Source organism: Phocoena phocoena, chromosome 9 (genome assembly GCF_963924675.1).
Source record: "Phocoena phocoena chromosome 9, mPhoPho1.1, whole genome shotgun sequence".
Classification (NCBI taxonomy): Eukaryota; Metazoa; Chordata; class Mammalia; order Artiodactyla; family Phocoenidae; genus Phocoena; species Phocoena phocoena.
Genome location: NC_089227.1, coordinates 34,839,964 through 34,853,955, shown reverse-complemented (window position 1 = coordinate 34,853,955; position 13,992 = coordinate 34,839,964). Strand labels below are relative to the sequence as shown.

General features: G+C 38.4%; 1 protein-coding gene and 1 pseudogene across 1 annotated transcript in view; both read left to right on the top strand.

Annotated features, from left to right (window-relative positions):
• HDAC9 (histone deacetylase 9) overlaps positions 1 to 13,992 on the top strand; it is a 580,466-nt gene that overhangs the window by 232,716 nt on the left and 333,758 nt on the right. The window lies entirely within an intron of this gene.
• Positions 4,476 to 5,375, top strand: LOC136128481 (BTB/POZ domain-containing protein KCTD5 pseudogene; annotated as a pseudogene).

Genomic DNA, 13,992 nt, shown 5'->3' with positions numbered 1-13,992 from the left:
AGAGTAAAAAGAAAACTGGGAAAACTTTTTGGAATTGAGAAGTATATCATTTTGCTTTTAAATTGTATGAAAATAGTCATTTCTGATATAAACAAAAGATTCTTACAACAGGCAATAAGATGATTGTACCTACTTAAGTACTCATTTGTTATCTCAAGCTGCAAACGGGAAGGCCTTCTTATATACCATTAGAATGTTATTAACAAACATTGCCCTGCTTATTAGTTTCACATTACAAGGTTAAGGAATTAATTCCAAATGATGTCTGACATTGTGGCTATGCTCTGGTGAAACGGACCAAACCATTATAACTACAGCTAACATTATGCAGTGTTCAATATATGTGAGGCACCATTATGAAATTTGTACATTTACTCTGAATCCCATGCTCTTTTTATGAACTTTAGTTTGCTAAAGAAGGTGCTTGAAAATTAAGTTATCTACCCTAAATAAAATATAGGTTATTATTCTGCTGGAATGATCATTCCAAAATACAAAGCTGTTCTTATCAACCAGCTCCACTAAATACCCAATCCCCAGGCCCAAATCCTTGGGAGCTTAAAACTATTCATTGACTTGCCATTGCTCTTAGGATTAACATTCAGCCGCTTTAGATAGAACGCCTCCTTCAGCCTCAGCGGCCTCCTCTCATTATGAATAGCCACGCTGACCTGCACCTGTTCCATGGTACTTACCAGGTACCCTACCGTCAGGGCCACTCTGAACATGCTGTTCCCTCCACATGGAACATTCTTCTTCCTCTCTTTGTCAACTTAAATCCTTTTCATCCTTCATCCTTTGGCTCAAATATCCCTTCCTTGGAGAAGCCTTTCTTGACTCTTAAATTAGGACTCTATACCACCCTTTCTCAGGCCTTACCTTGGTTGCTCTTTTATATCTCTTTGTGCAGAACTTTGATGACTATTTGTCTCCCTCACTGGACTGTAAACTCCACAGGGGAGTGACTGTTATCTGTCTTGTTCACCATTGTTTCTTCTGGTATCTGACACAGTGCCTAACATCTAGTAGACTCTTAGTACAGTGAATGAATGAACAAATTAATTAAATTCCACCGAAGTCAAGAAATGATTACAGAGTTGTTTTAAATTCCAGTGCCTTTTTTGTGATATTTATTTTTAGGTTTGAGCAAATATTTACAAAGGCATTCCATTCAAAAATTAAACATCAAATTTGGAGGTGTGCTATGTTTTATTCATCTTAGCAAGTGTACCCTAGGATTATTGTTAAAGGTCTAGTTGTGGAGGAAACAGCAATTTTCAGTTCTAAACCTACAGTGACAAGTGTTTATGCTATTTAAGATGCTTTTTTACATGCTACAGTTTGAGCCGTGTGCTTCCTTAAACACTTGTCTATTTTAAGCAGAAAACTTTCTGCTTTAAGAGGATGCATGTGGTAAAATACCAAAAGGAATACAGGTTAAACAGTATTCTTTCTCCTTCTCTTTTTGTTAGCCAAATATTTTAGCAGGGAGCTACCAGTAATTGGCTCTAGTTCAGTGACTTGAGACTTGGAATACCTTGCCTTTGACTCATGCGTGCTTTGGGAGAAAGAGTGAAATGGACATAACGTTACACATATCCTGGAAGTTGACATTTTTGGTAATTTGCACACAAGCAATTGGATCTGGAGACGAGTGGTGAAATATGGTGACTCTCGTAATGTTGAGTTCAATAAGATACTTTCTCAGGCTGAGAGATGAGGGTTTAAAACTTTAAAGCCTGATTCTGCAAGGATTCTGATCCTACTCACTTGACCAAACTAGTGATATGTTTGAACTCAAGGGTTTCCAAAAAATCCATTCACAACATATGGTTAAAACTGGCTTATTAATAGAGACACCCAGAAGTTGTAGTTAGTGGGATCTTATTTTGGCACTTACTGCATTTTTTTTCTTAGAGCTGTGATTCACAACATTTTTTTAAAAAATTAAGGACTTTCTGATGAAAGTTATGACTGTGTCCCCAGAAAATTCACACACGCACATACTCATACAATTTTGCACACAATTTCAGGGGTTTATTTCCACTAGAATTCCTCCAGAGATCTTAGACTGAGAACACCTATCCAACATAAATCCATCTATTTCATGTGTCTTAAGTAGCATTGATTTATATTGCTTGTCATCTCTCTCCTTATGAGCTGTTTTATATCTGGACTCTAATAATCAAAGGGGGAAGAAGAAAGGAAATGCTCAAGAGATTCATCATGGTCAAAAGAAACCTCATTCTCCCTTTTCTTTATCTTCAGGCTATTATTTCTAGACCAGAGCTCTATTGTTCATGCTGTACTGTTCACTGTCTACCAACCAGACAGAGGATACTAGTCTAGGCCATTGCACAATTTCATCTTCCTCTGGGCTGTTATGTAATTACAATAATTTCAACCCACTCTCTTGAACATTTTTTTTCCTACAGGCAATTGTAAAAATGTAGAAGCTGAAAAGCAAATAAAAGAACAAAAATGTAACTTGTTTTCTTTACTTTTTATTGTGAAATAAATTACTCATTATGGACTTGTTACTTATTTAATTTCAAAATTCAAATGTGGTTTCTTTTGTTTTCTGTAGTGGAGTAAAATCCCCATTGGTTTAAAATGGTCATTTTCCATGATTGCTCCAAAGTGGCTGGGTCTTAAACATTTCTAAAGCAACCAGCCTTTCACAGATATAAATGCATATGTAGTGCATTTATATCTGTGAAAATAGATATAATGCATATATAAATGCAGATATAGTGCAACTGAATTAGTAATTTATTTTCTCCTGGAACTCATATCTGAGGATATCTATAAATGAATCTGAAGCAATTTATATACTCTGTACATAGGTAGTAAGTTTTACCAACATTCTACCCAGCTGAGGAACGATGTTAATAGGTTCAGCTTCACAGCAGGTCAATAGCAGTATTAGAATAAACCTTTAAGCCTCAATCCAGAATCACAGGTTAACTACGCACCACACGCATTCCCACTGTGCTAGATATAAACACTGGTTACACCTGAAATCAGTTCCCTGGTTCTGCTGCTGATGCTTTAGCTGAAAGCTTTGTAGTATTTGGATACCCACAGCACTGCCTTGTGAGTCATATTATTGTTTATTGATTCCTCATGATTTGAAAATGAGGATATTATTTAATATACAAAATTGTACCCTTTCTTTGTACTTTTTTTGTATAATTGTTTGCTGGCATGAGAAAATGTGCTAGACAAAGACTCTTGTTTGGAATGAGAAGAACCTAAGAAGAAGGGAGTGAGACTGACCTGACCTCACTGGAAATAACCAGTGAGTACATGAGAGCAGTAAGTCAGCTACCTTGAGCCTGACCTCTGCTACAAGGGGCCACCATTGGCACTGGAAGGAAGGTTCGCAGAGAAATAGTGAGCAGTAACCTCACTATTAATCCAGCTATTAATCCACCTTTTCCTGGATTGTGTGCCACTCGCTCTTGCATACTAGAATTCAGAAATACTGCCCATTGCTAGGGGAGAGGGGGCATAATAAAAGTCTTACATGTTTGTTAAAGGCACCCTCTAATCAAATTTTTACTTAACAAAAAAGGAGCCCTCCACCTTTCAACTCTTATGCACAGGTCTAAATTTTTTTATCACAAGCAATAAAAAATATTTTAGCGTGTACTTGTACACATAATCATTATATAGATATACAAAGAAATATAAAATACATTTTCACAAATTATATAAGTGTATCAGTATATTATATATATTACAAAGCATGCACAAAAACAGAAAGAAAGGTGTGGTAAAAATTAAATAATCATCATCTGTAAATAAATGTTATCTTATGAGGTAACCTTTTATACTATGATGAAAATAGTGTTTTTGTTTCTTTTTCCGGTGCGCGGGCCTCTCACTGTTGTGGCCTCTCCCGTTGCGGAGCACAGGCTCCGGACGCGCAGGCTCAGCAGCCATGGCTCATGGGCCCAGCCGCTGCGCGGCATGTGGGAGCTTCCCGGACCGGGGCACGAACCCGTGTCCCCTGCATCGGCAGGCGGACTCCCAACCACTGCGCCACCAGGGAAGCCCAAGTGTTATTTTTAACAAGTTTTTTGTTGAGATGTAATTCACAGACCATATGGTTGACTCATTTCAGTGTACAATTCAGTGGCTTTTAGTATATTCACACAGTTGTGCAACCATCAACACAGTCAATTTTAGAACAATTTCCTCACCCCCAAAAGAAATTCTGTGCCCAATAACAATAATTCCCCAATGCCCCCGCCTCAACTCTAGGGAACCAGTAATCTACTGTCTCCATAAATTTGTCTATTCTGGACATTTACGTAAATAGAATTGTACAACACATGGTCTTCTGTGACTGTCTTCTTTGATTTAGCATAATGTTTTCAAGAGTGCATCCATGCGGTAGCATGCACCAGTGCTTCATTACTTACTTTTTCTTTCAAATATGCAATACAGTATTATTAACTGTAGGCCCCATGCTGTATATTAATTATATTCCCGGGACTTATTTATTTAATAACTGTAAGTTTGTACCTTTTGACCGCCTTTGCCTCCTCCCCGCCACCCACCAACGTGTACTCAGTGGCACTCTGGCGGGGCTTGCTGGGATCCTGACGGAGAATCACTCCGGGCCTCCAGAGGCCTCCTGGGGGCGCTGGTGGGGGGAAGATGCGCAGTCGCAGCAGCGCCCGGCTTCCCGCCCCGCCCCCGCCTCAGCGTCTCGCATTGCGTCCAACGTAGGCGGCACCTACTTCCTCAACACCCCCCGGACGCACTGTCGGGACCTGAAATCTTTCCTATACCGTTCGTGCCAGGCTGACCCCGACCTGGACTCCGACAAGGATGCAACCGGTGCCTATTTAACCCACAGCGAGCGCACCTGTTTGGGGCCCGTGCTGAAAACTCTCTGAGACTCCGAAAGCTGGTCATTAACAAAGACCTCGCGGAGGACGACGCGGAATTTTACATCACCTCACTAGTGACACTTGTAAAGGACAGAGAGAATGGGACAGCAGACCATCACAGGTACGGGTGAAGCATGCGTACCGCCGGCTTCAGTTGAAGAGGCGCTCACGCAGGTGGCGCCCACCATGTATGAGGGCGGGAAATTAGAGCACCTGGGCATCATCAGCTCTTCCTGCAACTGGGGGAGTGGAGACCAGGACGAGTTTCTCTACGTGCCCTCTAAAGAGCTGCAAGACTCGCTGTCCGGCACCACAGTGAGCCCAGCGAGAAAGGCAGGATTTTTGCAAGAAGGATGTAAGAAGCACAGGGCTAACAGCCGAAGAAGTCTTTTATCTTTTCCCAAGATGCAGCGAACCACTTTCTCAGGAAGAGACCTGCGTTTGACGATTTGCCTGGAGATCCAGGTGTGAGTCCTTTTCTGCCTCTCAATTTGGTGCTGCGCCACGGGACCAGCCGTCCAAGGCCGCATGCGCCCTTGAACAGGAAGCCTGCTTGGCGGCGGGCGTCCCTTGGAGGCCCTCCCTCGGTTTTTCCAAGTGCAGCCCGGGCCTGAAACTTCTGAATCACCGAAAATCGTTAAAGGCGACGTTCTTGGTGCTACATACAGTACGTCATGCAGCGTGGGCCTCCCTGGTAGGCAGTGGCCGCAGCACGGTGGCTCCGGGGACTGAGTCCTGGTCCGCGGTCAGGCTCCCAGGTGGGAACAGGTGGCGGTTTCTCCCGGCCTCTGCGAGCCGCTCCTCAGAGGGGCGGCCTCCGCCTTCACTACTCCCCGGTCTCTGCTTTGGGGCCGGGCCTCCTTCAGAACCAGGCTCCTCCACCGGGACCCAGGCCTGGAATCACAGTCAAGCCTTCTCAGTTGTGTATTTTCCTGGCGAGAGACCTTTGCATCCTTTCCCAGGGTCCATAGACTACCCAGTGTCTGTACTTTTTAGAAATGCCTGCAAGTGTCGCGCCATTTTGGAATGATTTGTTACATCATGGAAAGGGAGGCAGAAGTTTGGCCACGTCTCTCCCACCCCCAGGCTCCTGGGGGAGCTGGTAGCCCAGTCGATATGCCTCTGTCTGGCCTGGGATGGAAGTCGGGGCAGGGGCCTGGCTTCTGGATTCCTAGAAAAACTTGTGTATGCCTGCTTCGAGAACAGACGGCTCACCGGGTCGTGGGGACTGTCAAGAGTCTGGGGGACCTGGCCCAGATGAGTGGCTCTTTGCTTCTTGACCTCTGGCTTCCCAGGGGAGCTGTGCACACTGATCACCCTGGCGGCCTGCAGGTAGGTCAGAGGTTGTGACCCATCTAGTTTCAAATGCTTCTGGAGACTTCTGCCTGTACCCCTTTTTCTTTTCTATCCCCCCAAACCTGATTAACCAAGTTCTTCAGAACCTAGGACTTAAGTCCTCCTCTTTGTAAGGTCTGTTGTATGATAAATGTTTGGCCTCAACATTTTATAACATGTTTTTCTATAGGACACATTGAAACAGTAGCAGACCAGTTCTCCCCAGTGGAGCCCCAGGAGGAGAGCGGCCTGCCGTTGGCTTTGGGGTGTCCCCTGTGGGGAGCTGCCAGCCACTTTGCCCTTGTTTCATCTCCGACCCTGGCATAATACATAGGCTTGTCTTTTTTAAGATCTGAAGATAATAAGAATTAATGCAATAAAATTTATTCTAGGAGGATATTTATACTTTTTTAGGTATTTGTATTTTATGAGCTTGCAGTTTAATACCTAAGTTTTCCGCTGAAAACAGCAACTATGGTTGTGGTTTTGCAAATGAGGAAAAAACAAAACAAAAAACCTTTTTATGGCTGGATAGCATTCCACTGCACAGATATACCATATTTTATTTATCCATTCATCAGTTGATGGATATTTGGGTTGTTTCTACTTTGGTCTATTATGAATAGTGCTGATATGAACATTCATGTATGAGTTTTTGTGAGACATATTTTCATTTCTCTTAGGTATATACATATTACTGAAATTGCTGGGTCATATGGTAGCTCTTAAGTTTAGCTTTTCAAGGAACTGCAGAACTGTTTTTCAAATTGGCTGCATCAGTTTGTCGTCCCTCTGACAGTGTATGACAGTTCCAATTCCTCCACATCCTCACCAACACTTGTTATTAGCTACCTGTTTTTTTTTTTTTTTTTTTTTTTTTTGGTACGCTGGCCTCTCACCATTGTGGCCTCTCCCGTTGCGGAGCACAGGCTCCGGACGCGCAGGCTCAGCGGCCATGGCTCAAGGGCGCAGCCACTCCGCAGCATGTGGGATCTTCCCGGACCAGGGCACGAACCCGTGTCCCCTGCATCGGCAGGTGGACTCAACCACTGCGCCACCAGGGAAGCCCTTAGCTATCTTTTTTATGGTAAACCATTCTAGTTGGTATGAGGCTGCATCTTATTGTGGTTTTGGTTTGCAAATCCCTTACGGCTAATGATGTTGAACATCTTTTCATGTGCTTATTGGCCATTTGTAGATGTATTTTAGAGAAATGTTTATTCAGAAACTTTACTCATTTTTAAATTGGGTTGTCTTTTTATTATTGACGCATAAGAATACTTCAGACATGCTGGGTACAAGTCTCTGATCAGGTATATGGTTTGCAGAGATTCTCTCTGATTTGTGTATTAACTATTTACTTGATGGTGTCCTTTGAAGCATAAAAGTTTTTACTTCTGATTATATCTGTATTGTGGGGGGCACTGTTGGCTTTGGGCCTTATATCTACGAAGATTTACTTCTGTATTTCTTCTAATAATTTTATAGTTTTAGCTCTTGTATTTATTCTGTGGTCCATTTGGAGTTAAGTTTTGTGTTTGGTGTGAGGAAGTGGTTCAATTTCATTTGCCTGTGGGTATGCAGTTGTCCCAGCTCCATTTGTTGAAAGACTGTTCTTTCCCTTTTGAATTGTCTTGGCACCCTTGGTGAAAATCAGTTGACCATAAATGGAAGGGTTTATTTCTGGGTTTTCAGTTCAATTCCAATTCTGTATGTTTATCCTTATGCACACGGTTTTGATTTCTGTAGCTGTGTATTAAGGTTTGAAATTGGACTCTCATCCCTAACTTAGGATATCTCAGAGAGTTTGTGCTGTATGATCCTTGATGCAGGGACTGGGTGTAAATGCTACTGTCTATCCATATATCAAATATTAATATAGTTAATTTGCTTTCTTGTGTTTTTATTTAAAAATTAAATATGAGTAGCACCTCTGCTATTTTCTTCTGCACTCACTGGGTGCATGTGTACTCCCAACTTCGGAGACCACTCCTCTCAGGTACCATATTTGGGTTCTATTAGGCACTATTCCAGTTTTTAGCCAAATGTAATCAACCAGTGGCCCGCCCCTACTTCATGCCCCAAGGTAATATTGAATTACTTGTACACACCCAGTAACATCTCCAGGAGAGTAGACTTTCTCTGAAACTTCATCTCAATCACTCTGTTCTAACTATGGTTCCAAGTGGATAAAATGATTATTCCCCTACACTGGTGGGTTAAAAACAAAATACTAGAGAAAATCTTAGTGACCTAGAGTTGCTGATGGGTTTGGGTTTACCAAAGTGTTTTCTGACACAATGTGAAGAAGAAAACAAGAAATTTAAATTACATTAAAAAAATTAGGTAGGTTTATCAGCTCAGTCAAATACATTAGAGAGTCAGATTTTTCCCCTAATCTTAGGCTAGAAGCAGTTATATTTCTATGGTATAATATATACATTCTCAACATTTAGTGAGCCCTTGTGTTCTGGGCTCTAGGTTTAGGGCTGAGAGTATGAAAATACAGTTGGGTTTCTGTTCACAGGTATCTAGTAGTCTCTCTTTTTCCAAGTCCAAATTAATATCCATTCTAATCCCCTTAGCATATTTAACCACTTAAAATATTGATATCACAAAGTGTAACATTTGAAAATAACTTTAAAAATAGAGTTAAAAATGCTGTTTATTAGGCAATTTGGAAAATACAGGTCAGCCAAAATATTAAGAAAATAACAATAAATCAGTCATATTATCAGTACTTAGAAATGATTGCTTTTAAGTGTCTTTATATTTCTTTAGTTTCTTAAAGTTGGCACATTTAAATTTGTTTTTCTTCTGTTCCAAATCATCATTTCAAGTTTCCAGTTTACATTTTTCTGCACTAATTTCTCAGTCCTTTAAGTATCATTGTTTTCTCATTGAGATGAATTTAATGATAATATGTTGAAATTCTAAAGACTAAATATACTTAATTGTACATTTTATTGTATTCATTTATCAATCAGTGCAGTATAGTACAAATTAATTGGTCTCTTATGAATATATGACCTAAAAGTAAATTAGCGTTCTTAAACTTACTAAAAAATAATTTTTCATACTTATTTTTTTTTCTCACCTACTTTTACTTTATTTTTTTCTCTTATTTTTTTCTTTTTTGTATTTTCCAGTGAATCTTTGTTCCCTCCCTACAAAAACTTAATCTTTTCAATAAAACCAATTTTATGTTATAATAATATTGGTCTTTTATATGTGCCAGTTTATTAAACATTTTACACTTATTTTAAATGTATTAATATACAGAAAAAAATAATAAAGATTATATAATATCATCCAGCTTGAGAGATAAAACATAATATATATAAAGTTTACTATGTATCTCTTTCCTACTTCATCCTCCTCCCATTCCTTCTTTTCTGAATTTGCTTTTTATTTTTCCTGTGCATTTCTTTATATTTTTATTATATTCATTTATACTTAAACAATGTATATTAACTTGCATATTTTTAAACTTAAATAATTGACTTCATATACATTTTTTGCTTGCTTTTTTCACTCATTCACCATTTATACTGTACGTTTACTGTCCATCTTCACTGTTACTAAATATTAGTCCATTGTTCTTTAAGGTGGTTATAATGGTTTATTCTCTTACAAGCAGTCTATGAGTTTCTTTTGCTCTATGTTTTCTGTAATGCTTGGTATCATGAGACTTTTAAATTTCTGGTCAATCTCATGAGTATAAATTGATATCTCATGTTGGTTTTAATTTGCCTTTTTCTGATTACTAGTGAGGGCTTTCTATTCATGTATTTATTGATTTATTGAAATACTTTATTATTTAATCTGGGAATTTCCTGTTCATACTTTCTGTCCATTTTCTGTTCCTATTTATTTTTAGGAGTTATATAGGTAACGTAGACATTAAACGTTGCCTTATTCTATGTTTTGCAAATATTTCTACCCAGTTTCTGGCTTGTGTTTTTCTGGCTTATGATAAACAGAAGTATTTGAATTTCTTTCCTTCCTCAAGTTTAGACTGATATTCTCCATCTACTTCCATAAAACTTTAAAAATTGTACATTTACATTTTTCATCCACTTTCAGTTGTTTTTTGCATGTAGTGTTAGGTAGGTATCTAAATTCGTTGTTCCCTTATGGGTAACCAGTGTTCCCAACATCGTTTATTGACTATTCTTTGTTTACCTGCTACTCTGTAGATCATCTCTGTTATATATCACAAGTTTCCATATACTCATGGGTCTGCTTCTAGGCTCTCTATTCTCTTCCATTAATCTATTGTGCTAATATGTCTGAAATAGTTTAGTTTTTAGTATGTATAGATATCTGGTTGGGCATATCTCCCCAACTTATTCTTTATTTTCAAAATTCACTTGGCTTTTCTCTGCCTTTGCTCTCCTATGCAAAATTTAGAATCAGCTGAAACATTCCAGAAATTATAGATTCTTTTGGGAAGAACTGTTATCTTTATGATAGTGATTCTATCACAGCATATAGTGTATCTTTTCATCTACCTAGTTTACATCTCTGACTATAATGTGCTCCTCGTATATGATTTGAATAATATCAATTTCTCTTTTTTTCTGTAAAATATATGTAACAGAAAATTTACTGTTTAACCATTTTTCAGTGTACATTTCAGTGGCAATCAAGTATATTCACATTGTTGTGCAACCATCACCACGAACCATCTCCAGAACATTTTTCCTCTTCCCAAATTGAAACTCTGTAGCCATTGAACAATAACTCTCCATTTCCCCTTTTTGCCAGCCCCTGGCAACCACCATCCTACTTTCTGTCTATATGAATTTAGTTACTCTAGGTGTATTATATAAGTGGAGTCACACAGTATTTGTCCTTTGTAACTGGCGTATTTCACTTAGCATGGTGTCTTCAAGGTTTATTCATGTTGTAGCATATGTCAGAATTTCCTTCCTTTTTAAGGCTGAATAATATTCCATTTTAAATATTAATTCTTTAAAGTTTGTTGACACCTCCTTTATTGTATTGGTCAATTTTGCAATTGTTAACATGTATGCTTGAAAGAATATGTTTGGCTGCAAGTTTCAGTATATCACCAAGGAATTGTGTTAATTCGAATCTTTTGTAACCTCACTCATTTTGTTATACGTTTGTGATAATCTCCTTCCATGATGTTGATTTTTCTTTATAGTTTTTCTTTATAGTTTTACCAATTTATGCTTTTTACATTTTGAGCCCCTGTTATTAGTTTTAGAATTTTTTTTTTGGTTAATTGAACTTCTGTATTATTTTATATATACCTTTATATGGTCTCTAATATTTTCCCCATAAAGTCTATTTCATCTGGTTTTAACAGGGCTGCACAAGGCTTTTATGTCTTTTTGTTGTTGTGTTGTTAGTATTTTCTTATATCATAGAACCTTTTAATTTAATCTTGGTCTGCCAAAGAATATAGCCTTTGTATTTTTGAAATTCAGTTTGACTGTCTTCATCTTTTAACTGGCAAATTGAGTACATTCACATCAACTGTGTTTAGTGATATGTGGGAATTTGTTTGTAGCATCTTATTTTGTGAATTATATTTGAACAGCTTTTTCAGTGCTTCATTTTTTTCTCCATTTATTTTTAGACTGATTGCTTCTTCGTTTTGTCTAAAAATGTCTACTTTAAAGTTATGCATGTTATTTCTATTTATTTAATATCTACTTTTAAATTACTAACATGCATGTTTAGCTTTAAAAAGTCTAAAGTTAACCACTATTTCTACACCCATACTGAATAATACAAAGACTTTAGAACATGTAAATTCTCTCTAGCCCTTGGCATCTTATAAGATAAACTCTAGGGATATTTATGATTCTAATTTTCTGTAAAAGCGAGACTTCTTAAATTCAAAGCACTGCAAACCAAAAAGAAAATTCAATTTTCTCATAATGCCAAACCAGGAGGAACATATTCTTTAAAGAAATGGCTTTAGAAACAGAATTTTAATATTTTTTCTAATTATTTTCCCATGATCCTTTTTCCTTTATTTTTAGGTCATATCTTTTATTAAAGTAATTCAAATAATTTTGATTATTTCAAAGATTAAACACTATAACTTATGATTTCTGTATTTGCTTTTGCTGAGATTGCATGATGATATTGATTATAGCACAAAATGAGTGATATGTCTGGAAGCAAAGGTAACCATCCAGAACAAAGTGAAAACCCAGAAGCCATAAAATAGATCCCTGAGCAGTGGCAACAAGAAAGCAAAATAAAACCAAACAGCAAAATAAAAACTCACTGCTATCACAGAAAAATAGAACCTTGAAGTCTCCTCAACCCAGGGGCTTTATCATTTCATAATCTCCATCAGCAAGCCACTCCCAAATATTTAACTCTAAGTAAGAATATTGTGCCTGCCACACAGAGACCTATATATAGAGACCCACTTTCCAAATAGATGGCAGTGCCTATGCCCCACAGCTTAGGAAGGCCCAGGCCCCAGTGACATTGATATCCTGCTAGGTATCATTGAAGAATTTATAAAGTAGGGGCATAATAACTCTTCACTGAAAGTACTTTGCAACTTTGATCAGTAGGAGGAGACAGATGATGTCCAGGCGTAGTGGCCTTAGGCCACTTCATATAGAAAAGGTTACAGAATGCCAACAAACACATGAAAGAATGCTCAACATCATTAATCATTAGAGAAATGCAAATCAAAACTACAATGAGATATCATCTCACACCAGTCAGAATGGCCATCATCAAAAAATCAAGAAACAATAAATGCTGGAGAGGGTGTGGAGAAAAGGGGACACTCTTGCACTGCTGGTGGGAATGTGAATTGGTTCAGCCACTGTGGAGAACAGTATGGAGGTTCCTTAAAAAACTACAAATAGAATTACCATATGACCCAGCAATCCCACTACTTGGCATATACCCTGAGAAAACCAAAATTCAAAGAGAGTCATGTACCAAAATGTTCATTGCAGCTCTATTTACAATAGCCAGGACATGGAAACAACCTAAGTGCCCATCATTGGATGAATGGATAAAGAAGATGTGGCACATATACACAATGGAATATTACTCAGCCTTAAAAAGAAATGAAATTGAGCTATTTGTAATGAGATGGATAGACCTAGAATCTGTCATACAGAGTGAAGTAAGTCAGAAAGAAAAAGACAAATACCGTATGCTAACACATATATATGGAATTTAAGGGAAAAAAATGTCATGAAGAACCTAGGGGTAAGATAGGAATAAAGACGCAGACCTACTGGAGAACGGACTTAAGGATATGGGGAGGGGGAAGGGTGAGTTTTGACAGGGCGAGAGAGAGTCATGGACATATACACACTAACAAACGTAGTAAGGTAGATAGCTGGGGGGAAGCAGCCGCAAGGCACAGGGATATTAGCTCGGGTGGGATGGGGAGAGTGGGAGGGAGGGAGACGCAAGAGGGAAGACATATGGGAACATATGTATATGTATAGCTGATTCACTTTGTTGTAAAGCAGAAGCTAACACACCATTGTAAAGCAATTATACCCCAATAAAGATGTTTAAAAAAAAAAAAAAAAAGAAAAGGTTGTCCTACACATCTCAGTAGCCTGACAGAATGTCCCTGAACAACAGTCTGGCAAAGTAACCAATCAAAAGCAAGTCCCTAGTTAAATCACCTGAAAAAAGAAAGACCATGTATGCATAAGAAACAGGCTCAAAATACTACATGTATTTAAAAAGTATTTTAAATAAGAATGCTTTCGGGGGATGAGGG